Source organism: Saccopteryx leptura, chromosome 3 (genome assembly GCF_036850995.1).
Source record: "Saccopteryx leptura isolate mSacLep1 chromosome 3, mSacLep1_pri_phased_curated, whole genome shotgun sequence".
NCBI classification, from domain to species: Eukaryota; Metazoa; Chordata; class Mammalia; order Chiroptera; family Emballonuridae; genus Saccopteryx; species Saccopteryx leptura.
Window position 1 is genome coordinate 298,213,838 of NC_089505.1, and position 23,502 is coordinate 298,237,339.

Here is a 23,502-nt window from a genome sequence, read left to right on the forward strand (position 1 = left end):
TTTTCTGGGTGCCTGTTCCTTCATCTTCAGAGAGGCCATGATGCCTCAACTACCTACAATTTAGTCATGAGGTGTTCAGGATAAATGAACACATTGTATTAGAGAGTTCTCTAAAGAATGTCAAGCAATCTGAGTGGAATACCTTTTTCTGCTATGAAAAAAAATAAACAAAATTGTATCTATTTTATTTCTAGCAGCTAATATGATTATATTAACCAGCTAATGGGAAAGCTTATAATAGAGTCATTTTAGGCATTATTACTATGACAACTGTACAATAAAAAGGTGAAAGAAAATAAGACATTCCCTTTAACGTTTCATCATTTTCTGCAGCTGTTATGATTGCTTTTCCCCTTATTTTTAAAAATCTTTCCATTTTACCTATGAGGAGTTGAGTAATATGGTGATTAATAAGAATCTTCATACTGTTTAAAGAACTTAGAAGGCTCTTGTTACACTGCTTTGTATCAAAATATAGCAAAAACACTTTCAATGTAGAAATGTCGCTTTACATTAACTCTAGCTTGAAGCCTCTTATGATGGCATTGCGAACGCCGCAGATTGGATTTCAGCCTCGGAAACCTGGTGGGTGTGCACACACATACACGTGCCCTTGCGGGTCCTGTTCTTGATTGATTTAACTGCTTGTCCTGACCTGCGACATGCTTTTACTGGTGTAATACTAGATCAGACGCCGTCTCATCTCCATGATGGATACAGATGTAATCACAGAGTCTGCTACCTTTAACGTTACAGAGCTTGGCTAAGAGATTTCTGTTGCTTTGTGGCAACTCCCTTAAAATCCACAGCAAGACTTCTTGAAAGCTGGCTTTCTACTATGTGCTTGCAAAGCTTCAGGTAAATTAAATGCAGTTTCACTGTCCATGCTTTGAGCTTAGCCAGATCCCAAGTAATGGACACATATGGCCTGGGCTGAGGAGATTTTTATTATAAACAAACCCACTGTGCTTTTTAAGTTGAAGCAGTAAAATACTTTAATTTAAAAACAAATTACAGGTCCAACATACATCCTTAGAATGATCTAATATTTTCTGGTTCTTTGCAAATAATAGATCTATTTAGTCAGGGGTCCCCAAACTACAGCCCTGAGGCCATTTATCCAGCCTCCGCCACACTTCCGGAAGGGGCATCTCTTTCACTGATGGTCAACGGATGCATCCTGTGTTCCAGGAGTACTGTATGTGGCGGCGCCGCAAAGTGTGGCGTTGCTCATGTATAGTACTACTTTCGGTGACGCCGGAGACAAGCTTCATGGCTCCGGAAGCGCATCATATCACTTGTTACCACTAGCAGTGACAAATATGGAACCGGACATTGACCATCTCATTAGCCAAAAGCAGGCCCATAGTTCCCATTGAAATAGTGGTCAGTTTGTTGACTTAAATTTACTTGTTCTTTATTTTAAATATTGTATTTGTTCTCATTTTGTTTTGTTTTTTACTTTAAAATAAGATTTGTGCAGTGTGCATAGGGATTTGTTCATAGTTGTTGTTGTTTTTTATAGTCCAGTCCTCCAACGGTCTGAGGGAAAGTGAACTGGCCCCCTGTATAAAAAGTTTGGGGACCCCTGCATTTAGTATTGAGTTCACTAGTGCCGTTTGAAAAATAATTTGTGCCCAGAATGACAAAAATAGCTCTTCATGTGTTTTCTCATTCTTCTTCTCTGTTAGATGATTGAACCAAATATCTCACAGCGACCCTGACAGACTTGAGGAAGCAGTGCTAGTCCTAATTCTGCTCAGACCCACAGCTGCTTGGGCCACAGTGCTAGAACATGTGCTAAAAACTTAACCCTTCATGTTACCTTATGTAAACAGGTGTATTGACATTCCCCATATCTATGCTTGCATTTACCAATTTTTTAAATATAAAACTAAAGCATAGATTAATTTCTGTTTTATATATCACATAGCATACCTAGATTACCTGATTCTCTATGGATCATTTCTAAACAGTATTTAACCAATCTTTGTACATCACAGCTCCATGCTCAAATGCTAGACTACTTTTTAAATTAGGACCCATTTGCCCTTGGTCTTTTTATATTAGGAAGCACAGAGTCATTTTATTTAGTTTTCCTTTCTTCAGAACTTCTTTATTCAAATCAATGTATAATTCCTTTTTATTTGACTTAAAAAAAACCCCAAAAACAACAACTGTTGATCCTTTCTGTTCTCAGTGTCTCCCGCACCATAACGAAGTCACCTTGTTTATTCCTCACCTGGATCAGCACGGGAGCAGCCTCACAGGCGCCCGCACTTCTGGACTTGTCTTCTCATGCATCTCTCCAATCAGTTCCGATCTCACCTCTCAATACCTACCAGGGTTGTTTTCTAAAATGAAAATATGGTCCTGGCTTTCTCTTCTCAAAGTGTTGTGGATTCACCAATGCCAAAGGAATACATTCCAGGCTCCTTGGCATGGTAGCCAATGCCTTTAAAATTCTGGCTCTTATCTTTTATCCTTATGCCCTTCGTTCAAACATACTACATTCCTGCTCTATCAGACACTTCACTGTGTCCTGGACATGTTCTTTCAAGCCTCCAAACTTTTGCTGATGCCATGTTATATATGCAATGCACAGTACGCTCACACACACACACTTGTTTTTTATATATTCCTCTGCAAATTGTTGCTTGCATAACACTGTTTTGGAGTTTTGTCTTTGTTAATACTCTGTTCATATTCAGTCTTGTATAGTCTTTCTTTTAATGACTATGACAATCTATTATCCCATTTCTCTGCTGGTAGACATTTGAGTTAGTCTAATATTACAAACAATGCTGCAAATAACAGTGGCATACATGCCTATATTTGCACGTTTGCATAATTTGGGAGGTTAGCAACCTAGTAGTAAAATATTGGAAAGGAGAATTCATACATTATTAATTTGACTCATACTGCCAAAAACATCATTGTAAAGATGGTTTCTATTTATATCATGTGCAATAATATCTATTTAGCATCATACTTATCTCCAGAAGGTATTATCAATCTTTATAACTTTTCCAATCTTAGGGTGGAAATGTCTTAATTTCTTGTTTTTTATCTTGATGTTTAATGAGTTTGACCTTTTTATATGTCTTTATTGGTCTATTATGTTTCTTTCTGTATAATTTACCTATTTATGTATCCTGCTGTCCCTGCTTGGCTTAAATGTCATAAACATCTTTCAAGGTCAAGCAAAATCTCTAGTTGTAATCAATTGTTTTTAACAACAAAATAAGATTTTAAAATGTGTGTTTCATAGCTTATTCAATTCTTGCCATGTTAACGGATATTCAGAATGGGTCTAGTATTCTGCTATCACTGCTTAGGTTGCAATAGACATCCTTGTATACAGATCCTTGCCAGGAGATGTTTATAGTGCTTCAGTAGAATTTTCTAAATGTGACGTTACTGGGTCAAAACACTGACACATTTGTATACGTTTTTCATTTTAATCAATACCAATAATTAACATTTCTCTAAAAATAGGTTGGCACATACACCCACCGGCAGTGTGAAAGTCTGCCAGGCAGCATCCTCGCCAGCCTTCCTATTACCAGTTCTGACCTAAGCACGCACGCCCTGGGGTCCGTATGCCTCAGTTCAAAGCTCACCCCCACCATTTATCAGCTCTGGGCTTCAGTTTTCTGCTGTGAAATGTTGATGATAGTACCAGTAGGTATTCCATGGGATTTGTGTCAAAATTATATAAAATATTTGGAAATATTTAAAACCACTCCTCATGTATAGAAACCCCTCCTAATTTTTAGTCGTTATTAATGTATGCCAATTGTACTGCTTAAGACATGGTACAGAATAGTGTGTTTCAATTTGCATTTTATTTTCTCTGGGGGCAGCTGAGTTAAAAGCATTCACAGGTTAAGTTTCTCCTTACAGAGTACTCATTTCAGTTTGCAATGATATATTTATTTCCATAATTCTTTTGATCAATGTTAAATTCACACACTAGATTCACACACTCCATGAGCAGTGGTATTGTGTCTTTTTTCTCTCCAGTGTATTCTTTGTGCTGAGAAAACTGTCCATAGCAGAGAGCAGCACAGTGGCATGGTGTTCTTATCTTCAGTTTTACAAACTTTCTACATATCATAGCTATTCAACCTTTGGGATTTTGTTTATGTTACAAATATTATTACTCTTCCTATGGCTCTTTATGGAATCAAATATCAGTCTGCCCATCATCGTTACTGCATTTCTTATCTTGTCCTTTGGCACAAGGTTATAAAAATATTATCCTGAATAGTTTTCTAACAACTTTTATAAAATTTTAACAAGTATGTCAAGAACATTTAGCAGCCCTGGCCGGTTGGCTCAGCGGTAGAGCGTCGGCCTAGCGTGCGGAGGACCCGGGTTCGATTCCCGGCCAGGGCACACAGGAGAAGCGCCCATTTGCTTCTCCACCCCTCTGCCGCGCTTTCCTCTCTGTCTCTCTCTTCCCCTCCCGCAGCCGAGGCTCCATTGGAGCAAAGATGGCCCGGGCGCTGGGGATGGCTCTGTGGCCTCTGCCCCAGGCACTAGAGTGGCTCTGGTCGCAACATGGTGACACCCAGGATGGGCAGAGCATCGCCCCCTGGTGGGCAGAGCATCGCCCCTGGTGGGCGTGCCGGGTGGATCCCGGTCGGGCGCATGCGGGAGTCTGTCTGACTGTCTCTCCCTGTTTCCAGCTTCAGAAAAATGCAAAAAAAAAAAAAAAAAAAAAAAAAAAAAAAAGAACATTTAGCAAATAAATCAATATTTCCCTACTAAATCATCTGTCATAAATGAAGTTTCCCACATACATTTGAGTTTAAATTTGGTCTTTACACTGAACCATTTATCTACCTGCCTACTCTCATGTCAATTTAAAATCCTGTTGAATTGCAATATATTGCTGTTACTAAATGTATGCACTGTTGTATGTACTGTGTAATGTAATAAATGGCATTTAGCATGTGTCCTTTGTATATTGTATGATCACTTGATTGTCTTCCTCACTAGATTGTGAGACCAGTAAGAACAAGGCATGTCTTCTTCTGCTAGCCCTGAAGCTCCACTGCTCAGTACTCTGCCTGGCACAGTATTGATACTTTAAATATATTTGATGAAAAATAATAATTAGATGAACATACAAAATTCTATCTAGATTCTACATGTCATACTGAATGTTAAAATCTTCACATTATTCCTTTACATGGAAAAAAATTAGCAACATAATTTCATGAAGCCATTTTGTGGTGTTACACATTGAGTGCTTGTTTGTTGTTGCTAATAGAAGCCCCCTATGCATGTGACTGATGCAAGCAGCAGCAACGTCATAATATACAGAGAAAACATAGCTCTGTGTCTAGGAAATTCTTCTTTTCAAAGATTCAAAATTCAGAGATACTAACATCCCCTTACTTTTGCTCCCAAATATTCTCCATCTCTTAAAGACTGCTTTTGTCTACAGATCCTATGACAACCTCTTCCTGGGAAAAGAGAAATTTGCTCTTTTTAGACAACCAATGCCCAAGTGCATTTTTTCTTTGATAATAAGAAGAATGCAAAGTGTACTTTAAAAAGAGGACCTTGGATAGAAGTATTTTGCATATTAGAAGCCTTTTCCCTAAGGAGATATGTTTATAGCATTTGTCTAGTCTAAAAACCTGAGGAGTTCCACTTTTTAGGAGAGAATACGTTACCTATGTGTGTTTTTTTTGTCATATTATCTCTGATCTTTTCTTTTTTTAATAACTGTCTTATATTGTGTAGGGATTCTGTGCATCAGACATTAGGAAAGGGCTCAGCGGAGATTCCTGTCTCTGTTTCATGATGTCTGGAACCTCCGCTGGGAAGACTTGAAGCCGGAGGGTGACTCGGTGGCTGCAGGCTGGAATCTTTTGAGGGCTTGTCCACTCATATGTCTGGGGGCTGATGCTGGCTGTCAGCTGATACCTCAGCTGGGGCTCTGTGATATATGAGGTCACTCCAAGTAACTATTTTTGCTCCTTTACAGGATGGTGACTGGGTTGCAAGAGCAAGTATCCTCAAAGCACAGGCAGAAACGCATGACACTTTCATGATGTAACCTCAGAGGCCAAACTGAGTCTCTTCTACTGTACTTTCTTATTTGAGAGAGTCACTGAAGTCCACCTGGATCCATGAGAGAAATAACAAGGTCACATTGTAAGAAGAACATGTGGGATGGGAGGTATTATTGTGGTCATTGCTGAAATACACAATATGTCATGCTATCACTACTTTGGTTTTGATATTTAAGATTTCACAAATTTTAAGTGTTTTACTATCTGTACATGAAAAAAATGAAATTATAATGCTATTTTGTGCATTTTATGTACACATTTTGAGCTATCTTTTTTCCCTCTAATGTTTTGGAGATCGATCCAGATGGATGCATGCACTATAGTTCTTTCATTTGAACTTCATAAAATATCCTTTTGTGTTTAAGAATGCCACAATTTATTTCTACTCCTGCTTCTCTGCTCTTTTAAAGTCCCCGCAAAAGTGCATTTTCAGCACTCTGCAGGGATGGCGTCAGCCTCAATGTGTGAGTTATAATTTGGTGGAATATGTTAACAGAAACAAAGAAATTAAAATAAAAATGGAATCAAGTTTAAGCTCAAAAGTCCAGGCAAAAGTTTAACATATATTTAATCCAGATGTGTATTTTTTTGCATTTTAATATGCAATCATTGTAATGGATAAAATAACAGTATGCTGAATGAATGAACAAATAGATGAATCAATCAATTATGTGATAATTAATCCAGCAGTCAGTGAATTCAAGCCCTCCCTTATCTGGAGTCAAAGTTTACAGCCTGGAGTATCACACTTCTTCCTGTGAGGACATAGGTGCCTGTCGTTGGGCTGCCTTCTGTCCCAGTTTCTGTCGGTGACAAACCTCTCCACCTTTCAACCTGCATCTGAAAGTCAGTCTGGCAAAGCACCAAAGGTTTAGGCCCCAGATTCAGACAACTAGTATTAAACACCTGCTCAGCTGCTTTCAAACTTCATGAGCCTGAGCAAGTTCTCTAAACTGGTGGTGACCTGATAGGTTTATTCTAGTAATGAAGTGACACTGTACACAAAGGGCTATCACATGATAGGTTTTTGATAGATAGGAGTTTGGATAGTTTTTGGATGGCATTTCCTTCATGACCTCCTCTTTACCATGCCCCTTCCCAGTAACAAAGGGAGATATTTCCCCAACGTGTTTGTACCTCATGTACATCATCTGGAGAATCTTTAAAAATCCAAGCCCCAGCACACATCCCAGAACAATTAATCAAATCACAGCCACGGGGTGGGGCAGAAGAATTTGTAATTTTCTAAGTTCCTTCAGTGATGACAATGTTCAGGCAGGAGTAGTATCCTCCTAATTTATCTGATAGTAAGAACCACCTGGAATATTTACTAAATAATTAAAAGAGCCTCTGCACCAGACCTAAGAATTTGAATCTTCAAGGCAGAGACACAGAGATCTTTATTGTTAATGTGTCAGAGGTAAACCTCATTCTTAGGAAAGACTGGAAACAAACTATTGGTGTATTGGATGGTCTGCTATAGTAGATTGTTTTGGTAACTTACAGGTTCTTCAATGAGGGATCATGTCTTTTTCAACTTTGTATTTCTTAACATAGTATTTAATATATTGAGTATGCAATGCATGTTCTGAGTTGAGCTGAATTAAAGAACATAAAAGTAGAATAATCCTGGCCCTGGATGGTGCTCAGTGGATAGACCATTGCCCCAGTGTATGAACATCCTGCGTTCAATTCCTGGTCAGGGCACACAGGAGAAGTGACAATCCACTTCTCACCCCTCCCTCTCCTCCTTCTCTCCCTCTTCCCCTCCTGTAGCCAGTGGCTTACTTGTTCAAGCGTGGCCCTGGGTGCTGAGGATAGCTCGGTTGGTCTGAACTGTCAGCCTCAGGTGTCAAAATAGCTCAGTACTGGAGCATTGGCCCCAGATGGTGTTGCCGGGTAGATCTTGGTCCAGGTGCAAGTGGGAGTCTGACTCACTATCTCCCTCCTCTTACCTGAAAATAAAGATTAAAAAAAAAGGTAAAGTAATTCTTATAAATTCATCTTCTAATTGAAGCATTTCTAATTTGTATTTAAAGGTGAACGCTAGGATCCAGAGTACAACCACAGCCTTGACATCTGCACAGTGTTGGCCATTAGCCTCCGCTTTGTCACCATCTAGTTTCAGGACCTTGGAAAGCCCCTTAGCCTGTCTGGGCCTCAGTTTTCTTGATTGTGTGAAATGTCTATTTGCACATGGATTAGATAAACTTCCACAGTTTGTTCTTATTGAATGCAAGCCGAGTCCAAATTTGATTAAGTATGAATGAAGAGGAACTGATGCTCTATTTCCAACTTTATATTGCTTCTCTTAATTATTCTCTCTGGAAATAATTCCATCACTCTTCAGTAGCCAGATATTCTTTCTCATTTTATGTTGCTCTTTTGTATCCACCGATGTCAGATGCTCAGAGCCTGGCTGCCCACCCTTCCCACAGAGGCGATACCCTCCATGCCTGCTCTTCCCCATCCGCACGGGCATCTATGCTTATTTTTAATTCTGCAGCTTCTCTCTTGCTGTCTGGTTTGTGAATTTCGTGTCTGTGTTATGTTTCCTGCCAGAATGTTCGCTTCTCGCCAGCCAGTCATTTTTCATCAATAGAGATACACAGTCATCACATTCCTCGGTAATCCTTCCACTGTAACAAGTGAAAATGTATTTTTTCTTTCTCTGTGGCTAATCCATCTCTTCTCATTTATCAGGGAATCTGGCCTTACGATTACGATGACCACATTAATAGATCAATGTTTCCAATGTTTCTCTCTCTCTCCCCCCCTTCCTCTCTCTAAAATTCATCAATAAAAAGAGAGAGAGAAAAAACAAATATAGACCTGTAAGACCTTGAACATGTATTTTAACCCATCAATGCAGAGATTTCCTTCTCTCTGGTTTTCCTACTCACCGATTATAACAGAATAATCTTCAGGAAAAATAGGATAATTAGCTTTTAGCTGAAAATTTATTTTTCTTGAATTACATGGAAGAAAAAACACAAATTGATATTGGAAAAAACTCGATCTCAAACACCTTAAATGATTGTAATTCCACACACATAAGGAGAAATCATAAGTGCTAATGAGTACAGTTTTTATAGTTAATTGATAACTAAAAGTATTCATGTTATCATTACCATTATTTTCAAAAAGAATGCATTAGTTTCTTAATGCATTAAAGAGAATTGAATATTTAACATTTAGGACAAAATGGATAATAATGAAAGTAATAATGACCAAAATGGCTAATATAAAAATATTTTTTAAAGAAAAATAATGTAGAACTAGAATAATGTTGTATATGTCATGAATATACTTTTGGTCAGAGCTGTCTTTAGGAAAATGGGATTGAAAAGGTTATCCAAAAAGAAGCTAAAATTTTATACCTACTATAAATCTAACATGGCCTTGGGGCCAACATCTGTTTCATCTCATCAACTGAGGGTCTAACTGGTAGGTACAGGTCAGAGGTCCATGATCATTTGGCAGCATTCAACTACCAGCAGTCACAATGAGTCACACAGCCTAGACATTTTCCCTATGCTCTAATAAATCAACAAATCTCTATTCAGTGCCAGTGGACACTGTAGAAGATAAGGTAGCAGTGAAGAAGAGAGAAGAATTACTGTCATTTCCATTTTTAAAAAGAATACTGAGAACTGATTATACAGAAATGGCTGTTGAAGATAGAGATAACTGGTCCATGATGCTGAGATAGGTATTTTTAATAAACCCAAGAACTTTAATACAGTTGAATCTTGTTCCCCCATCGATTGAGGGATGTTTTTTAGGGTCATCACTTTGAGCAGAATCACAATAGCCTCCATAATTGCTGTTGCTGAAAAACAATTTAGGAACACATTTTTTTTTTTGGTCAGAGAAATGCATCTTTCATATGGCAGGATTACTTGTTTGTGATGGGATCCAATTTATTTTATTGTCTTTGGTAATATATTGTTAGCATTTATGCATACACAGCAAAAAAGAAATTAAGAAAATTGAGTCTGGATCAAAAATGCCTCGGTTTAAATATAAACTCTACCAATTCTTCCCTGTAAGACCTTGAACATGCTACTTAACCCATCTGTGCAGAGATGTCCTTTTCTGTAACTTTGTACATCATTCACAGAGAGGTTGTGAGGAGTAAATAACAGGTGTGCAAATAGGTGTGTGTGCTATGGATGTGGTTATATTATATGCTAAGTGTTTGTAGTTATTAATATTAATAATAATTAGTGAATATTCTTCTCAATTAGTTTTTGGTAAGGAGTTTCCTCCACACTTATTTACTTTTCCCTTTGTAGATAATGCTTTTAACCATGCCAAGTATAGTCTCAAAATATTGTAAAATTAACAGAAAAATTTCAATAAAACTTTCGACATCATATTCTCAATATGATGACTAGTAATTAGTACACATTAATTCTTCCATATGCTTTTAGAATAAGTTTGGAATAGCTTTAAGTTTTTATATAAATTTAAGAGAAAATATTTATATGATATTTAATTTTCTTACATAAGTAGATAGATAGCCTGGGAAGATTCCAAGGTGGCGATGGGATAGATGGACATTCCACCTGCCACCTTCCAGGACCAAATTGGATTAAAAATTAATTTAAGAACAATCATCTTGAAAAATCAACTTTGGACTAAACGAAGCGGAGTCTATAACCAAGGATCACAGAAGAGGCCACACTGAGACTGGTAGGAAGGGCGGAGACATGGAAAGTGCTGCCCGCTCCTAAGAGCAAGCAGCAGCTGAGGGTCTGGAGGGACTCTCACTGCACGGAGGGTCACTCTGAAAGGGGTGGGTGCTCAGCCCCAGGCCAGGAGACTAGCCTAGAGCGCCAGAGCCTAGAAGAGGTGCCAACACAGCATTTGGCAGTGAAAAGAGCCAGGTTTCTTTCTGCAAGAAAGAGATGGAGCTTTCAGAGTTGCAGGCTTTGTCTTAAAGGGCCCACATAGAAAATCTCATTCAAAGTCACTTAGCTGGAACTCCGGTGGAGGGGGAGCTGAGAGGACTACATGGATGAGGAGAGTGTAAGTAGGAGGCCCAGGGAGAGACACTGTGAAGGACGGCCACCAGAACTGCTATGCTGAGTCATTCTCCAATACTGCAGTTGCCACCTTTCTTAGGCGAAGTGTCCCCTCTCAATGGCATCAGTCTGGGGAAAAGCAACTGCTCCACCCTCGGGAATCTCTCCTACCCTAGTCATGATGAAGGGTCATTCTAAGAGGCCAGAAAACAGAGGGCGTGTGTCAGTGACTCAGTTATCAGGTGCTGAGGCCGCAGCTTTCCCCCACATGTTCCCGACACTAAGACTGGTGCTTCCACATCACAGAAGACTCAGTAGAAACTATCCACACAGTGGGCAGACCAGCAGGCAGACAGGAAATTTAACCATTGTAAATATCTATGCACCTAATATAGGAGCACCTAAATATATAAAACAGATTCTGATGGACATAAAGGGTGAGATCAACAGCAATACTATAAATATAATAGTAGGGGATTTTAATACGCCACTAACATCAATGCATACATCCTCTAGACCAAGGGTCGGGAAACTTTTTGGCTGAGAGAGCAATGAACGCCACATATTTTAAAATGTAATTCCGTGAGAGTCATACAATGACCTGTGTACCTTACGCATTATCCAATAGAAATTTGGTGTTGTCCCGGAGGACAGCTGTGATTGGCTCCAGCAACCCGCAACCATGAACATGAGCAGTAGGAAATGAATGGGTTGTAATACATGAGAATGTTTTATATTTTTAATGTTATTTTTTTATTAAAGATTTGTCTGCAAGCCAGATGCAGCATCAAAAGAGCCACATCTGGCTCACGAGCCATAAGTTCCCAACCCTTGCTCTAGATAGAAAATTAACAAAGAAACAGAGGCTTAAATAACACACTAGATCAACTGGATTTAATATATCTCTTCAGAACTTTGCACACCAAAGCAGCAGAATATACATTCTTTTCAAGTGTTCATGGTACATTCCCTAGGATAGACCACATGTTAGGACACAAAACAAGTCTCAATAAATTTAAGAAGATTGAAATCATAACAAGTATCTTCTCTGATCACAATGGCATGAAACTAGAAATCAACTACAATAGAAAAACTGAAAAATATTCAAACACTTGGAGGCTAAATAGCATGTTATTAAATTACAAATGGGTTAACAATGAGGTCAAGGAAAAAATAAAAAATTTCTTTGAAACAAATGAAAATGAACATACAACAACTCAAAATTTCTGGTACATAGCAAAAGCAGTCCTGAGAGGAAACTTCATAGCATTACAGGCATACCTTAAGAAGCAAGAAAAAGCTCAAACAAACAACTTAACCTTGCATCTAAAAGAACTAGAAAAAGAACAACAAATGAAGCTCAGAGGAAGTAGAAGGAAAAAAATAATAAAGATCAGAGTGGAAATAATAAAAAAAAAATACAAAAGATCAATGAAACCAAAGGCTGGTTCTTTGAAAAGGTAAACAAGATTGACAAACCTTTAATGAGACTCATCAAGAAAAAAAGAGAGAAGACTGAAATAAATAAAATTAGAAGTGAAAGTGGGGAAGTAAAAACTGGCACCACAGAAATACAAGGATTGTAAGAAAATATTATGAAGATCTATTATGACAGAAAATTAGACAACCTAGATGAAATGGATAAATTCCTAGAAACACAATCTTCCAAAACTCAATCTGGAAAAATTAGAAAGCTTAAACAACCATTACAACAAATGAAATTGAAACAGTTATCAAAAAACTCCCAACAAACAAAAGTCCTGGACAGAATGGCTTCACAGGGGAATTATACCAAATGTTCAAAAAAGAACTAACACCTGTCCTTCTCAAGCTATTTCAAAAAATTCAAGAGGAGAGAAGACTTCTGAGCTCCTTTTATGAGGCAAGCATTATCCTCATTCAAAAACCAGAAAAAGAGACTACAAAGAAAGAAAACTATAGACCAGTAGTAAGTCAACCTGGTCCTTACCTCCCACTAGTGGGCATTCCAGCTTTCATGGTGGGTGGTAGCGGAGCAACCAAAGTATAAATAAAAAGATAGATTTAACTATAGTAAGTTGTTTTATAAAGATTTATTCTGCCAAACTTAGCAAAAATCCAACATAAAGTATTTGGTAAGTAATTATTATTATATGCTTTAACTTGCTGTAACTCTGCTTTATAAATTTTATAAAGTAAAGTTACTTCCCTACTTTATAAATCACCATTTCTGTGGAACCACTGGGTGGTTAGAAAATTTTACTACTAACAGAGATACAAAGTGGGTGGTAGGTATTAAAAGGTTGTCTACCCTGCTATAGACCAGTATCACTGATGAACTCAAATACTAAAATTCTCAACAAAATATTAACAAACTGGATCCAGCTATACATTTAAAAAGTCCTATATCATGATCAAGTGGGATTGATTTGAGGAAGGCAAGTCTGGTACAATATATGCAAATCAATCAATGTGATTCATCATATAAACAAAAGGAAAAATAAAAGTCACATGATTATATCAATAAATGCAGAAAAAGCATTTGATAAAATCCAGCACCAATTTATGATCAAAACTCTCTGCAAAGTGGGAATAAAAGGAACATTATTTAACATAATAAAGGCCTTCTATGACAAACCAACAACCAACATACTCAATTGGGAAAAATTAAAAATAATCTTCTTAAGATCAGGAAAAAGGAAGGGGTGCCCCCTTTCACCACTCTCATTCAACACAGTTCTGGAAGTCCCAGCTACAGCAATCAGACAAGAAGAAGAAATAAAAGGCATCCAAAATGAAAAATAAAACTATTATTGTTTACTGATGACATGATACTGTACATAGAAAACCCTAAAGTCTCAGTCAAAAAACTACTAGACTTGATCAGTGAATTCAGCAAGGAGGCAGGATATAAAATCAATATTCAGATACCAATGGCATTTTTTACACCAACAATAAACTGTCTGAAGGAGAAATTAAGGAAACAATCTTCTTCACTATTGCAACAAAAAAAATAAAGTACCTAGGAGTAAATTTAGCCGAGGAAGTAAAAGACTTGTACTTGGAAAATTATAAAATATTAATAAAAGAAATCAAGGAAGATACAAACAAATGGAAGCATATACCGTGTTCATGGATATGAAGAATAAACATTAAAATGTCTATATTTCCCAAAGCAATCTATAAATTTAATGCAATTTCTGTCAAAATACCAATGGCATATTTCAAAGATATAGAATAAATATTTCAAAAATTTATATGGAACCATAAAAGAACACGAATAGCCTAAGCAATCTTGAAAAATGAAGACTAAAAAGGGAGGTATCACACTTTCTGATATCAAGTTACACCACCAGGCCATTGTAATCAAAACAGCTAGGTACTGGCATAAGAACAGGCATACTGATCAATGGAACAGAACAGAGAACCCAGAAATAAACCCATGCCTTTTTGGGCAATTGATATTTGACAAAGGATGTAAGGGTATACAATGGAGTAAAGACAGTCTCTTTAATAAATGATGTTGAGAAAATTGGACAGGTATATGCAAAAAAATGAAACTAGACCACCAACTGACACCATTCACAAAAATAAACTCAAAATGAATAAAAGACTTAAATGTAAGTCGCGAAACCATAAACATTCTGGAGGAAAACGCAGGCAGTAAACTCTTTGATAACTCCCATAGCAATATTTTTGCTGATATATCTCCACAGGTAAGTGAAATAAAGGACAAAATAATCAAATGAGACTATATCATACTAAAAAGCTTTGCACACAAAAGACACCATGAACAAAATTAAAAAGACAACTCACACAATGGGAGAACATATTTTCCAATATGTCTGATAAGGGGTTAATAACCAAAATTTATAAAGGACTTCTAAAACTGAATGCCAAGAAGGTAAATAATCCAATTTTATTATAAAATGGGGTAAAGAAATGAATAGACACTTCTCTGAAGAGGACATACAAATGATCAATAGGAATATGAAAAAATGTTCAACATCACTAATCATCAGAGAAATGCAAATTAAAACCACAATGAGATACCACCTCACACCTGTCAGAATGGTGCTCATTAACAAATCAACACACAATAAGTGCTGGCTGGCGAGGGTGTGGAGAAAAGGGAACCCTCCTGCACTGCTGGTGGGAATGCAGACTTGTGCAGCCACTGTGGAGAACAGTATGGAGTCTCCTCAAAAAAATTAAAAATGGAACTGCCTTTTGACCCAACTATCCCACCATTAGGGATATATTCTAAGAATACCAAATCACTGATTCAAAAGAAGACATGCACCCCCATGTTTATTGCAGCTTTGTGTATAATAGCCAAGATCTGGATACAGCCCAAGTGTCCATCAGTGGACGAGTGGATTCAAAAGCTGTGTTACATATACACAATGGAATACTTCACAGCTGTGAAAAAGAAGGAAATCTTACCTTTTGTGATGGCATGGATGGACCTGGAGACTATTATGCTAAGTGAAATACACCAGGCAGAGAAAGACAAATATCATATGATCTCACTTATATGTGGAATCTAGTGAACAAAGTGAACTGAGGAACAGAATAGAGGTAGAGGCAGGGTCACAGGGACCAGAGGGAAAGCTGTCAGAGGGAAGGGGAATGAGGGGATGGAATCATAGAAGGTGAAGGGATTAGTGAAATTATATATACATAACACATAGATACAGATAACAGGACAGCAAATCCCAGAGGGAAGGGAGGAGGTAGTTAGGAGGTAAAAGTGGTGTAAATAGGGACACAGTTGTAAGGGGTGAGGGTGTTATATTTAGTGGGACACTTGAATCCATGTTAACACCATAAATTAGAAGTAATAGAAATTAGGCCATGGCTGGTTGGCTTATCGGTAGGGCCTCCACTCAGCATGTGGAAGTCCCAGGTTATTACCAGCAAGGGCACACAGGAGAAGCAACCATCTGCTTCTCTACCTTTCCCTCTCCTTTTTCTCTGTCTCTCTCTTCCCCTCTAGTAGCTGAGGCTCCATTGGAGCAAAGTTGGCCCTGGGTGCTGTGAATGGTTCCATGGCCTCCGTCTCAGGCACTAGAATGGCTCCAATTGCAGCGGATCAACGTCCCAGATCAGCTGAGCATCGACCCTGGTGTGTATGCTGGGTGGGTCTCTGTCGGGCACATGCGGGAGTCTGTCCTTCTCTTCCCCACCCTTCTTACTTCAGAAAAATACAAAAAATAATAATAATAAATAATAATTAAATTAAAAAGTAGATATACTTCTCTACATTTTTAAGCCACCTTTTAATGTTGCTCAGTAACATTTCATAGTTTAATTCTTATTGTTATTTATTGGTATTTTCTATTTTTCTATGATTTATTATGACTTGAATTATTTTTAAATCACATTTTTGAACAGGTTATTCTTGGTGTCTTAAGTTGGTTCTTTCAAAAGCAGATGCTGAGGTAAGAATTCCCATGCAAGTGATCTACCAGGAATGTGGAAGGAAAACTAGCAAGGGAGTGAGGGTAAGGAGGACAGAGAAGAAATAAGCCAGCAAGGATGCATCTCAGACTAAATCCTGCATAAGGAACCTTCAACTTGATTCCATGGGGAACTGTGATATGTTAGCTAAGATTCATGGCAAGGAAGCTGGGGTATTCATTTTCCACACAAGACAGTCAATGTTAAATGGACACGCCCAAGGAGTGTATATTTCCAGATACTTCTGAGTATTTGTTCAGGTAAAGAAGGAACCAATAGCCTAAAAGCAGCACTTTATGATACTGGGTGTATTGTCTTTCTTGGGCTTTTTAGTTAGCTAATAATGAATACATTAGATACCAAGGGGTTTTAGTTAGAACTTTACATAGCCTGCATTTTAATTTTTTGGTTCTTTGCTGTTTCTATTAACTTACAGCATTATTTTAATAAATGTTATAGTACCAACCTAAAATCATACCAATAGACCAAAGAAAAGTGCACAAATGCTGGCTTTTGGAAGCAAAAGCAGACTAAAGCCATGGCATGTAAAATTAATATATAAAGGACCTGAGAGGATGTTGACCTACTGACCAAAAATGTCCACTTTAGTCCTAGTCTGCCATTACGCATTAAGTTCACTCTATCCTGTAACACAGTCTTCAAAATGAGGGCTTGTCTAACCCAGTTGTCCATCTATAGAAGAGTGGATAAAAACATAGTGGTGCATATATACAATGGAATATTAGCCATAAAAATGAATAAAATCTTACCATTTGCAACAGCACGGATGGACCTAAAGGTGTGAAAGAAGTCAAACAGATAAAGACAAATACCGTATAATTTCAATTATATGTGAAATCTAAAGAACAAAATAAATGAACAAATAAAATAGGAACAGACTCACAGATTCTGAGAACAGACTGATGGTTGCTGAGGAGAGGGGTGTTTTAGGACTGGGTGAAAAAGGTGAAGGGATTAAGAAGTACACATTGAAAGTTACAAAGCAGTCATGGGGATGTAAAGTACAGCACAGGGAATATAGTCAATAATATTGTGATAACTATGTACGGTGCCAGGTGCGGACTGGAAATATCAGGAACACTTTGTAAAGAATGTGATTGTCTAACACTATGCTGTACATGTGAAATGAATACAAAATAATATTGAGTGTAAACTGTAACTGAAAAAGAATTAATGATGACTTCTCACAACTTCTCAAGGGAAAAAAAATAGAAAAGGATCCATATTTAGAACAGAAGCTGCAATTGGAGTGACCGCCGAATGAACTTTAAAATAGTGCAGTCATTTGCAAAAACTCACTGCATTTTCTGCAGGCCCACAGGACAAGGTAAATAGGAGAGTGAACAGCGTCGCCACCCTGCCTCTTCCGGTCTTCCATGGTGGCACTCACTTCTGCACTTCCCAGCAAGGAGGCAGTGCTGCTTCTAGCTTCATATCCTGGCAGGGAGGGGAAACTCAGTAGCTTCCACTTAGGTGCCCTACTCTATTAACTTTCTGAATTGCAGGGCCACTAGGGATTCTGCCCAATGACAAGTATGGCCATTCTGATTCCACATCTGGGAACTGGAGAAATAACCACAGATAGGTCCACAACCCTGTTAGACACTTGGTGATTCAAGGTTGGGACAAAACTTGATTTACTATTTGATTATTATAAATCCTGTGTTGATATTTTGGGTCTCCAAGAATTAGCATCAGTCCCACAAAGTTTAGATATTTCATTTTCTCCATTGTAGAATGTCCTAGTAGTTGGCCTCAGATCTCTTTTGACAAGGTTGGAGGAAGATAAATGGTAGATGCTTGTGGCAATGTTGAAGGACACCCAAAACTGTCCTTCACTTGAGACTCCTCTGTTTTCAAGCCATAGTACAAAGGTATAGTAATCAAAACAGTATGGTATTGGCAAATAAACAAACAAATAGATCAATGAAACAGAATAAGGTCTCGAATTAGGAAGAGAATATCACTCTTCATTGTAGTGACACAAAGCATGAATTTGGCCTACCACCTCAATGTTTTTCTTTTTCTTTTTTTTTTTTTTTTTTTTTGTATTTTTCCAAAGTGAGATGCAACGGGGGAGGCAGGCAGACAGACTTCTACATGCGCCCAACTATGATGCACCCAGCATGCCCACCAGGGGGTGATGCTCTGCCCATCTGGGGCATTGCTGTGCCACCACCGGAGCCATTCTAGCACCTGAGGCTGAGGCCATGGAGCCATCCTCAGCGCCCGGGCCAACTTTGTTCCCATGGAGCCTTGGCTGCAGGAGAGGAAGAGAGAGAGAGAGAGAAAGGAGAGGGGAAAGGGTAGAGAAGCAGATGGGTGCTTCTCCTGTATGCCCCAGCTGGGAATTGAACCTGGCCGTGTCAACACTCTGTCGCTGAGCCAACCGGTCAGGGCTAAATGTTTTTCTTGTTCTAAATCAAGTAATGTTTCACTAGGCTGCTCTTTTACTTTATTTTTAGGTACATGAGATCAATTACCCTGTGTTAAAGATCTTTGTAGATCAAAATTTTAATTTTAATGTAAAATACACTAACTCACTCTCTTAGTGTCTGGCTGTTAAATATTACATTACCATCAAGAGGAGCCCTACTCAGTGATGGTGTCTCCCAACATTATACCTGGTCTATAGAGGACATTTTCATATTTTAAGATTGTAAATGTTCTTCTCACCTGTGAAATTTCTCAATGACTTAGTGAAGGGTGTGCCCCTCTGCACCCTCTCAGAAAAAGTAGTGTAGGAAGGACTGGTTACACATGTCAAATTCCTTCCAACTTATTTATTTCCCTAACCACTTGGATTTTCCTCTTTACATAACACCAAGATGTTCTGGTATCTAACCATCACTGAGTTACCACTGAGTCAAGGTTTTACTCACACAAGCAGCTAAAATGTTAGGGCCCCTCCCACCTGCTATAATACATCACATTAAGGCTTGCTGGTAGTTGCATCCATATTTATGAATTTGGTAAAATTCATTCATCACATCTTGCAGTCTACTTTGGCATACAGCTACTCCCTCCCAGGTCACTGTGTGTATGAATCCTGGAGCCTGCTGTGAATTGACACTATTAGAAGATGCTCGAGGTGAATAGAGAGTGAGAAAGGCACCTCCCTTTAAGGCAACTCCATCAGTCAAGGTTATCATGGAACCTTGAATAAGAGAAGGCTAATTTTCCTCAAACACAGGAGGGAGGGCTGTTTCCACCAGCACAGATAGTTCAGAGTGTCCATAGGTCTAACGTTTCTAACACACCCAATTCTTTCCCAATATCCAATCCCAAATCTCAGAGTCCCTTCCTTGCCAGTCAATGCCCTGACTTTCACATAAGAGATTTGCTGAGGCTGTGAATTCATTTTCAGTGACCCATCCATTCAAAACATTTTTTTTTCTGATTTTTCAGAGGGGTTATCATGAAACTCATGAAAGGATAGATGATGTTTAGATTCACCATAGAAGTTTTCTGGTTCTCCAAATGTGATTTGACTGAGTCCCTGCATGGGAGTTTAAAGACCGTTTTCTTACTGCAAATCTTCCCTGCCCTGAGGAGCAGTCCAGCATGCCAGGGTCTGCTGTCTTCGCTGGAGCCAGGACAGGGAAACAGAGCAGCCACTCCAGCCTTCCAAACACTGGCTTCACTGGGTACTTCATCACCATCAACTGGAGATGATGAGGCTGTTAATCACGATGTCACCGAATGCCATGACTAATTTGGATCCCATTATTCTAGATTCGTTTTGGCCAGGGTCCCTGCACTGCATTCAAGGTTAGTTCAAAGAGAAAACTGAACCAACCCCTAAAAACAATTTAAATGTTTGAAAAGACAAACATGCTAGGACAATACATATGCAACACATTGAACTCTAAATGATTAATATCTAGACTATAGTTTTATTTATTTGATGATGAATATGAGAAAAAATAATTACAGAAGGAAAAGTTGGCAAAGGCATGTGAACAGTGAGCTGCCCTCAGGGAAATGGTCAATGGCACATGGTAACCTGTTGGGTACTTAATTCTCAAGAGTGGTTCTTTTATGTAATTCAACTTTTTTGTCTTAAAATGTAATTTGCTGATATTAATATAGTAATAGTAGTATTTTTGGTTAATAGCTTCCAAATAGCTTTTCCTTTTGTTATGTTTCTCTGTCCTCAAGTTGTTGGTTCTAAATTGCATATAGCTGATTTTATATATATATATATATATATATATATATATATATATATATATATATATATATATATATATATAATCTATTTATTTTCACTGGTGAGAACAATTCATTTATGTTTACTATGATTATTACCATATTTGGAACTCTTTCTATTATCTTAGTTTCTGCTTGCTGCTTTTTCTATTTTTATGATCTCTCTTTTTTTCCTTTTTGCTTCTTTCTTCTTATTTTTTAAATTTATTTGAATTCTCTCCTTTATTCTTTGAGAATTTATACCCTCTATTTTGTCCAATGGTTATTTAAAATTTTTTTAATACTGAACTTAAAAGTTAAAATTTTCTCTATGTAGTCTTTTCTTTTTCTTTCTTTTTTTATAAATAAATTTTTATTTTAATGGGGTGACATTAATAAATCAGGATACATATATTCAAAGAAAACATGTCCAGGTTATCTTGTCATTCAATTCTGTTGCATACCCATCACCCAAAGTCAGATTGTCCTCTGTCACCTTCTATCTAGTTTTCTTTGTACCCCTCCCCCAACCCTCCCCCTCTCCCTCCTTCCCTCTCCCCACCCCCCGTAACCACCACACTCTTGTCCATGTCTCTTAGTCTCATTTTTATGTCCTACCAATGTATAGAATCCTGCAGTTCTTGTTTTTTTTCTGATTTACTTACTTCACTCCGTATAATGTTATCAAGATCCCACCATTTTGTTGTAAGTGATCCGTTGTCATCATTTCTTACGGCTGAATAGTGTACCATGGTGTATATGTGCCACATCTTCTTTATCCACTCTTCTATTTTTTTTTTACAGTGATTAAAGCCTTTGAGCAAACTCTTGGCCAATACAGCAAGAATCCATAAAAGAGTAGTGTCCTTAACATGTTCACCAAGTCCGAGTTGGCCCCAACACCATGCCAAATCCCTGAAAGATGCAACCCAACCCTAGTTCAGTCTGTTATGAGCTGTCACAAGGAGCAGGAGTCCAGGAAAAGTTCACATCCAGGAAAAGTCCGCATGGCACTGGAATTGTCACAATTCTATACTTTGCAGCTCATGTCCAAGTCCCAATGACCACTGCTTCTAGCTGGTAATGATTCAGGTAGACTGGAAAAGCCATCTGCAGCATGTGTGGAGATGGAGCTTCTGTTCTCCTCTGCCTGGAGAGGTGAGACCAGGTTGCTTTTCCCTGGAGCTCTGCGACTGTGGCTTGGTAAAGAGAACCTTGGGATACACTAAGCTGGGTGGCAAAGGTAGATTCATAATAGAAGTTGGCAAAAGGGGGAAAGAGAACTCTAAATTAGGAGTAGGTCCCAGCCTGAAATATGAGTGGGGCATTGAGGTAGGAGGAATAAAGGAAACACTGTATATTAAACAAAGCAGCAGAAAATAGGACTATCAACACCCACAACAGAGATCTTTGAGGGAAGAATAAAAAACCTGACTATTCAGGCAAGACATAGTTAAGTAGCCCTTGTGCAAATGAGATCAGTTTACCCGCTTCTTGGAAGAAATACCCTAGGATCGTCCACAGTGTCGTAGATGGGGCCAACGGCCCTGGGCACCTTCAGCCTTCAGTGGCAAACCCCAGCATTCTGGGCAAGGTTAGGTCATAGGTGGCTGGAGCAGGGCTGGAAGAGACTGAACCCTCCTTTAGAGGAGCGAGGGGAAAGCCTACCTTCCTGTGTCCCTGTTTCCTCACAGCAGAGGCATGTAAGTCTGGCAGGCTTTAGCTCAATGACCTTCCTTTCCACTATTGAAGCAGGACCCAGATGGCATCCTATGAGACCCCTTTGGCGCATTGGAGCCTTTAAGGGCGTATCCTAAAAGCTGGTAGTTCCCCTGATCTCTATTGGGCTTTTTCTGCCTCTTGGTATCTTAAAGGCCATGCTCAGAAGATCTCGCTGAGGGGTTTGAGGATCCCCATCCGACTATATAAATCTTTTCCATATATCTGGAGCTATTTGGAAAAAGACAAAAAAGTGTTATTAGCTGGAACAAATAAGGAAGGTAGTAGTTTGCAGGAGAAAAAGATTTGGCATCTCCTGTTCATCAGCATTCAAAAGAAATTTAAAAAATTTTTAAGTAAAAAGCATGATATGGTAGAACCATAGGAGTTCCAGGATATGACTCCTCCCTTTTAAATTTTTTTAAATTGACCTTAAAATATTTGCTGGGTGCACTTTAATAATACCTTGACTTTAAAGATTATAAGAATGACAAAATACAGTAAATGCTTTTGCTCCATATGCAGGAGCATTTTTAGTTTAACCACTTTAGGAAATCCAAAAATAGAACAGTGCATACAGACAATGAGCTATAACATGCTTAGCAGCCTCTCCTGTTCTGACAGAGGTTACTATAAATCCAGAATATGTATCCACTGTAACGTGGACATAGGACTGTTTGCCAAATGAAGGTATATGAGTAACATCCATTTTCCAAAGTTGTCCTGGTAGGGGTCCTTGAGGGATAACTCCAAATGAAGGGGCAGATTGTAGGATAGGACCCCTTGGACAGGATTTCCCAATCTGCCGTGCTGCTCTCCGAGAAAGTTGAAACTGTTTACACAGGGCTGCAGCATTCTGGTGATGAATAGTATGAGACTGAATTGCTTGATCTGTCATGGTTGCTCTAAATAATTTTCTTTTGGGTAGTTTGATCAACAAGGGCATTCCTAGGCCCTGGCCGATTGGCTCAGCGGTAGAGCATTGGCCTGGTGTGCAGGAGTCCCAG

General features: G+C 38.5%; 1 long non-coding RNA gene across 2 annotated transcripts in view; it reads right to left on the bottom strand.

Annotated features, from left to right (window-relative positions):
• Positions 1 to 23,502, bottom strand: part of LOC136401127 (uncharacterized) — an 87,563-nt gene that overhangs the window by 18,591 nt on the left and 45,470 nt on the right. The window contains exon 2 of one of the 2 annotated variants that reach the window (XR_010750474.1): positions 7,881 to 8,047. The exons of the other annotated variant lie outside the window; for it this stretch is intronic. This is a non-coding gene — a long non-coding RNA (uncharacterized lncRNA). The remainder of the gene's footprint in view (positions 1 to 7,880; positions 8,048 to 23,502) is intronic. 2 annotated transcript variants of the gene reach the window in all.